This window comes from Arvicanthis niloticus, chromosome 15 (genome assembly GCF_011762505.2).
Source record: "Arvicanthis niloticus isolate mArvNil1 chromosome 15, mArvNil1.pat.X, whole genome shotgun sequence".
In the NCBI taxonomy this organism is placed as follows: domain Eukaryota; kingdom Metazoa; phylum Chordata; class Mammalia; order Rodentia; family Muridae; genus Arvicanthis; species Arvicanthis niloticus.
Genome location: NC_047672.1, coordinates 2,164,922 through 2,172,716, shown reverse-complemented (window position 1 = coordinate 2,172,716; position 7,795 = coordinate 2,164,922).

Here is a 7,795-nt window from a genome sequence, read left to right as displayed (position 1 = left end):
CACTTTTACAGCGCTATTAGCTCATAGAAGACATGCAAATGCAATCTCTTCCCTCTCAGCCCTGTAGTCTGGTAAAGTGTGTGACAAGCAGCTTTGCAAGGCTTAGCAGAGTTCTACCCTTGATGTGATTAGATTTCCCTTTTCTTTAATGGACTGGATTATTCAGGAACATGACTAAAAAATAACAACCTCTGTTGTAACCTAAATTATCAACTGTATATTAATGTGCCAGACCAAAGAGTTAACTTAAAAAGATTGCTGCCTGGCCTGACGGCTGAAATTAAGAATACTAGTTGATAAAAAATGTTTCTTTTAAACTGAAAGTTATGCAAATGGGACTTCATGAGCACCACGGAAAATCCAGTGCCTGTGGAGGAAGGGGGCTTAAAGAGAAAGAAGAGGTGTGTAACAAATTATATAGGTAGCAGATGCAGGGTGCTAGATAGGACCAAAAGAACAGTATATGAGTGGTTACAGGTCTTAAAATATTGATCCTGTTTATTAGGGGATGGGGGAGTCCTTACCTGACCTAAGGGCACAGTAAGAACCTAGTTATAAAATGCATGTTTGGTCCAGACATTCCTTTTAGAAGATACTTACAGAACTGAGATAGCACATAGCCTGTTTATGGAGGCAGGTGATATGTAGCCCAGGCTGACTTCCCACTCACAGTAGCTACTTTACCCCTCACCTCCTTCTGTATATCTTGGTTTCAGCCCTTAGCTCTAAAGCCCATGTTCACGCACACCCATTGCTAGGCAAGCTTTGTTGGAGGGAGAAAAATTATTACAGAAGCCAAGGCTGGGTTGGTGCCTTGTTATAGGGCATGAGTGTCATCCCTAGAATCCACGTAAAAAAATAGCCAGGTGGTACACACTCAATAACATACAGTATATATAATATACACTCAGTAACCCCAGCGCAGGGAAGGTGGAGACAGACAGAGCCCTGGACCCATGAGAAACATCCTATCTCTGTTTGTTTGTTTGTTTGTTTGTTGGAGACAGGGTTTCTCTGTGTAGCCCTGGCTGTCCTGGAACTCACTCTGTAGACCAGGCTGGCCTCGAACTCAGAAATCTGCCTGCCTCTGCCTCCCAAGTGCTGGGATTAAAAGCGTGTGCCACCATCGCCTGGCTAAGATCCTATCTCAAAACACAAGCACTTGAGGAATGATATCTAAGATTGACCTTTGACCTCTAATCACATGCTCGGGCTCCTACCTGCACAGATGTACACATAAATACACGAGAAACCCTGAGGTGTTGATTAATGAGTAAAGCCAATGGAAAGCCTACCATTGCTAAGAAACTAGTGATTAAAAACAGCCACTATTAGCCCAGAACCCACTGACAGCCATTAATGCTGTCATTATAAGCCTTGTGTTGCTTATTTGAAGTCTTCCCCATGTGTGTTTAGGGAGAATTACATTTCTAGTAATAGCTGAATATGTACATCTGGGTGGGTTGGTTGGTTGGTTGGTTGGTTGGTTGGTTGGTTGGTTGGTTTTTGTTTTTCTTTTTGAATCAGGGCCTCACTAGTCTTAGCTGGTCTGGAGGTCTGGAACATTATAGACCAGGCTGGCCTCAAACTCACGGAGATCCACCTGCGAGCTCAAGTGTTGGGATTAAAGGTGTGAGCCACCATGGCCGTGCCCAGAGAATTTGTAGTTTTTTGGGGTTGTTTTATTCAATTTGGTTTGTTTTTGTTTGTTTGTTTGTTGGGACAAAAGGCCTTGTGCATGCTGTACAAACAGTAGGTGACAGGCATGTGCCACCATGTCCAGCTTTGACTACATAGTTTTTGATAACCTCATTAAATTGGGGAGGGGGTAAAATTGGGACACATTTATATTTAAGGTGTCAGAGAGATGTGAAGTTAGTGGGTCACTATGTTCTGGGAGAGGGCAGGTGTCTGCTGTCCCTTGACAAAGATGAGTGTGATCACTCTGGAAGGAAAGTGCTATAACCTACAGCCCACTGTCTTTGCACACTGAATGGTGGTACCCTAGGTGACAAGGATGAACCTAGACTGTTCTACCTCGAATCTGCTGGCTGGGAGAGTCACAGACCTTGAAAATTATCATTTTTTTACTTATTTTTCTTTTAATTTAAAATTTGGGATAGATGAAACAGGAATGACAAAATACTAACTTAAGTCTGGTTAATATGAAGGTGACCTAAAATTGTTAGCTTTCAAGACAGTTCCTCATGGTGCGGTGACCCCCCCCCCCAACTATAAAATTATTTTGTTGCTACTTCATAAACTAACTTTGCTCCTGTTATGAAACATAATGTAAATATCTGACATACAGGATATCCGATATGTGACCCCTATGAAAGGCTGTTCGGCCCCACAGGTTGAGAACCACTGATCTACAGTCACATGACACAAAAACTGAAGAAACAGTTCCCCCAGCACACACCTACACACATCCACATGAACACATGCAGATACCACACACGTGAGAAATAAAAGAATCGATGGTGCCAATAGGCCATGGACGGAAACCCGTGGAAACATGAGCAGAGCCAGCCTTCCTGCTCACAAGAGGCTGGGCCGCTGGGACAGTGCAGCGGCCAAGCCTGATAGCAGTGAAACCACCATGAGGAGGAAGCTTGTGCTATGACCTCACCTGTGCACAGTGCTGAGCTTGTACGTGCTTGCACAGGGAAAATGGGGAAAATCTAAACTATCTCAGGTGGTTTTTAGTTACAGTTTCTAGCTCACTGACAGGAAATGATGACTTGCGGTGAAATTGAAGATAATTTTCTAGAATTGATCAAGTATATATAAAAAAAATCCTACAGTAAAAACATTTAAGAGTGGAATGTTGTTGGACATGTCCCTTTTAAAATTGCCTCAGTTTACCAGGCATCTTGATGCACGCCTTAAATCCAGCACTTGTGAGGCAGGAGCAGGTGGATCTCTGATTTTTAGGCAAGCCTGATGTACATAGTAAGTTCAGGATAGCAAGGGCTATGTAAAGAGACCCTGTCTCAAAAAACAAAAATAAATAAAAATTGGCCCAATTTAATACTGTCCCTGAAGACCAAATTAATCTCCAGAGTAGGAAACATTATTTTTATTTTTAAATTATGTGTGTGTGTCAGTGTTGGAGTATATGCCCGTGTGAGTGCGGGTGCCTACAGGGTCCAGAAGAGGTTGTTAGATTTCCCTAGAACTGAAGTTGTGATCTGCCTGATGTGGATGCTGGGAATTGAACTCAAGTCCTTAACAAGAGCAGTGTTTATGTACCCCGAGTCATCTCTTCAGCCCTGATTTTGTTTTAAAATGGAGTCTCATTATGTGGCTGAGATTGGCCCAGGCTTGCTTAGAATTTACAGTCTCCCTGCATCAGTCTCCTGAGTACTAGGATTACAAGTGTGTGGTACCACACCCACTGAAAGGTAGGCTTTTAACATGGTAGGTACTTCCCATGGGCTGTGGGTTACTTGGAAACTGGTGCCTGTTAAGTAATGTGAAATTCACCGACTCAGTTTCCAGCTTGTCAAGGTTAGCCACAGTGATAACTTGGGTCTATGAGCATACCCCAGATATCAGTCCTGTTGATACAGATGCAGAATGCAAGACCACAAAAACAGATTCTGATGTCTGGGTTGATATGGTATGGGCTAAACAATTTGGAAATAACGCTTCCAATATCCCACTGCATCCAGAACTCCCTGTCAGTTCTTCAGCTGGGTACAGCTAAGAGAAGAGACGGGTTGTTCAATTAATCTTGGAAATGAATAAAAGCTGTACGGGGAAATAGTAGGGAGGAACGGGTCAGAAGGTGTGGGAAGGGCACAGTGTTTGTAATCAGTGAGACTAGACACACAGCTCAGAAGTAAGAGTGTCAGCAGCTCTTGCAGGTGACCCAAGTTTGATTCCCAGCTCCTACATGGCAGCTTACAACCATCTGTAACTCCAATTCCCAGGGATCCTCCGCCCTCTGTAGGCACCAGACGTGTACGTACACATACATACATGCAGGCAAATACTCAAACATAAAATAATTTTAAAAAATATGAGAAATAAGATTCAATGTCATCAGTAATTAAAAATACAAATGAAGAGTTGAGAAGACAGCTCAGCAGTTAAAAGCACTAACCACCAACCGGTTCCACCTCCAGGATACACGTAGTGGAAGGAGAGAAGCAGATTGAGCAAGTTGTTCTCGACCTCCATACACACACTGTGGTGTGCTCACTGCCCCCTCCCCATACAACATAAATAAATAAAAAAAAAAGTCAAGTATATATGAAGATCTCAGTAAGACGTCGTCACCTACACTGGTGACAGAAATAAGAGCCCCGATTGATGGCTGTAGGGTGGGGAACCATAAGGAACAAGCACACACAGGATTGGGAGGTGAATATCGTTGAGAAATGGATGCTGTGCACTGGGAAAGACAGGAATATGTTGATTACCACCATTTGTAACAGCAAGAGCAAACAGTGACTCAAAGCGACAGCAGAGCAATGATGGACATGTTAGTGTCCCCACAGTAAAGCACAGCTGTGGGCTGCTCAAACCTCTGCCTCTTGAGTGTTGGGATTAAAGGAATGTGTCGCTGCATACCTTGGTGGTGGTAACCAAGTTTTCCAGTTGAATTGAAGACCCAATCAACAACAGAGAAACTGACTGGAAATCCAGCAAACTTCCCAGGGCGAGTAATCTTGATCCCAGAGGAGAACCTACACCGCCTCCTTACTAAACCAGCATGATTCCTGACTACTCTCAACTCTGCAACTGACAGACACCATTACAGAAAACCATAGCCAATCAAAATGCTGAGTTGTGGAGCCCAGTCCCAACGGATAATCTGTGTCATAACCACCCACCCCTAAGGCTTGGGGGTCATTCAGAAGGGTGGGCAGAAAGACTAAGAGCCAGGGGATCGGGAAGTTACTGGGAGATTCTGTCACCTCATAATGTCAGAAGCGAAACCTATAGTCTTCCCAACATGACGACTTGACTGCTTAAACTGGATCTGAACAAGAACAACTGTAGACATGCTGAAGAGGATGGGAGAGCCCGAGTCCTCAACCCTGCACACAACTAAGGAACACCTGGAGTGGGCATAGTGATGCGTTTATAAAAAGATAAAGAGAGGGGAGATATGTTCTATGGAGGTGTAGTCAAGTATGGAAGAAGGGGATGCCTCAGTGGGCCCATGCCGAGGCATCCCTTTCCCCCCAAGGGACCAGCCACACAACAGTACAATATAGAATAGTTTATTCAGGGCATGGGGAGAGGAGTTCAGAGGGTAATAGAGGGAGGGAGGGAGGGAGGGCGGGAGGGGGGAGAGAGAGAGAGAGAGAGAGAGAGAGAGAGAGAGAGAGAGAGAGAGAGAGAAGCTGGCCGTGAACTTGTGGAGAGATGGGGAAGGGAGGAGGGAAGGGAAGAGCCCAAGAGAGCAAGAAAGGAACAAGAGATGAAGGAGGGGTCAAGCAGCCCCCTTTATAGTGGGCCAGATAGCTGTGGGGTGGAGTTTAGACAGAATGCTAAGCCTTCCCCAGGGAAGAGCATACCAATTGTTTACCAATACCAAAAGCTCATCCCTGAAAACATACAAGTAACATTGTACATACCGAGCAGGGTTTATTAGGAATATATATATATGTATGCACATATGTGTAATGAACAACAATTAATGAAAAAAGAGGTCATGAATTTGAAAGAGAGCAAGGAGGAGTATATGGGAGAACTGGGGGGGCGGGGGGGAAGGGAAGGGGAAATGAGGTAATTCTAATCTGAAAAAAAGTTTCCTTTTTAAAGAAGAAAATACAGTTGGGCAGTGGTGGCACATGCCTGTAATCCCAGCACTCAGAACACAGGGGCTGGTGGATCTCTGAGCCCAAGGCCAGCCTGGTCTACAGAGCAAGTTCCAGTATCGCCAGGGCTGCACAGAGAAACCTTGTCTCAAAAACAACAAGAACAAATTTTAATTTTAAAAAAGAAAATACTAGAAAAAATGTAATTTGGAGTTTGTTAACATAAATTGATATCCGAACAAAACTGGGCAAGTTTTCCATAAAGTTTTACCTTCTAGGAAGGTGTTTTCAAACATCAAAGTTATCTTTATTTAACACCTAAATCTAATGATAACAAACCACAAAAGAACCAAGGATGCTGCCATGCTGGTTAAAATAATACTTTTTGACAGCTTTGTAGAGACGCATTTCCCTACATAAAGTTCATGCATTTGAAGTACACTAATCACGGTGTAGCCTAGTGGTAGGGAAGGCCTAACATGTACATGGCCCTGGGTTCGATCCCTGGGACCAACAAAGTAAGTATACTCTGTGATGACTTTAGTGTTCTAAGTTAGACAACATTTCTTTAGAGTATTTTCTTTTAGAAAGCTTTTTGTGTGCATGTGCTTGCATGCGTGCCCGTGTGTGTGTGTGTGTGTGTGTGTGTGTGTGTGTGTGTGTGTGTTGTGTGTGTGTGTGTGTGTGTGTGTGTGTTTGCACGCATGCTGTGCTCACAGAGGCCAGAAGAAGGCGCCAGGTGCTCTAGAACTGCGGCTACAGTGTGCTTGAATCAACATGTGGCTGCTGAAAAACAAACTTAGATCCTCTGCAAGAGCAGCAGGTGCTGTTAACCACTGAGCCACCCTGCTCCTAAAGTAACCCCACACCTGTTGGTTGTCACCCCAGGCCCTTCTTCCCCAGCCCCAGGTACCCACTCACTAATCCTGCTTTCTGTCTGCACTGTGCTATCTTCGCCATCTCCCGAGCCCGTTTTTGGTTTTTGTTTTGTTTTGTTTTATACTCCAGGTTATCCTTGCATCACTTGGATGACCTGGAACTTCTGATCCTCCTGCATCACTTCCTGTGTGCTGCCACACACTCTATTTACAGTATCAATCTAATCATCTACAATACTCCTTGTTTTGCCTACTCGACTCCTACTAATGGACTCTTAATTTGTTTATATTTTTCCTAAGTCCCTACTTATGGCTTAGTGATAATCCAATTATGTCTTTTACATTTAAAAGGGAGGCTCTTAGTTAAAAGATATTGGCAGCTTTGTGTTTTCAGTACAATAATCTTTACAATTAAAGGGTTGTAGGACAAACAGGCCTATCTTAAAGGTAGAGTCTGGGGAGCTTCCATGGAGCTGAAGGGTTCGCTTTGTGCACATTTCATTTGTATGAACTGGCAAATTTATATTTTTGCCTAGTGTAACAAAATTTGTTACTTGTGATTTGAAATTCTCCCTGAAGTGAGTGGCTTGCTCATACCTCTGTGAATGTTTCAAGATGAAAGGACTTCGTTTCAGCTGTGATAGGGACTGCTGTGGTTTTTGTGGAGCTAGCAAGTCATTTAGAATTTGGGCAGTGTGCCTCTGACCTGGGTAGGACTGTCTAAATTAAGAATACAGGCTAATGTTTTGCATATCTTCAGTCCGATGCTTTATATCACATTTCATCTGAAGTCTCAAATTGACACACATTAACCTATACATCTTCAAACCCTTTCAGAATTATACTTGATATGAGCTTGATAGGAAACTACCTTATTGCGGTTCAGAAGCTGGCACGTGTAATAAGTGTTTCCATGGAAACCTTAATATAACATTCCCTTGCTTTCATTTAAGTTTCGATTTTAATATTGCATTAACATTTTTGCATTTAGTGGGTAGATATTTGAATTAATATTAAAGTGCCCACTCTAATATAAATAAAATATAAGAAATAAAAATGTGATTTTTCTTCTGAGGAGCAAATGAGCACATAATCCAGGATGACGTAAAAATAGCAGTACTTGAGCTTTATAATAACTGG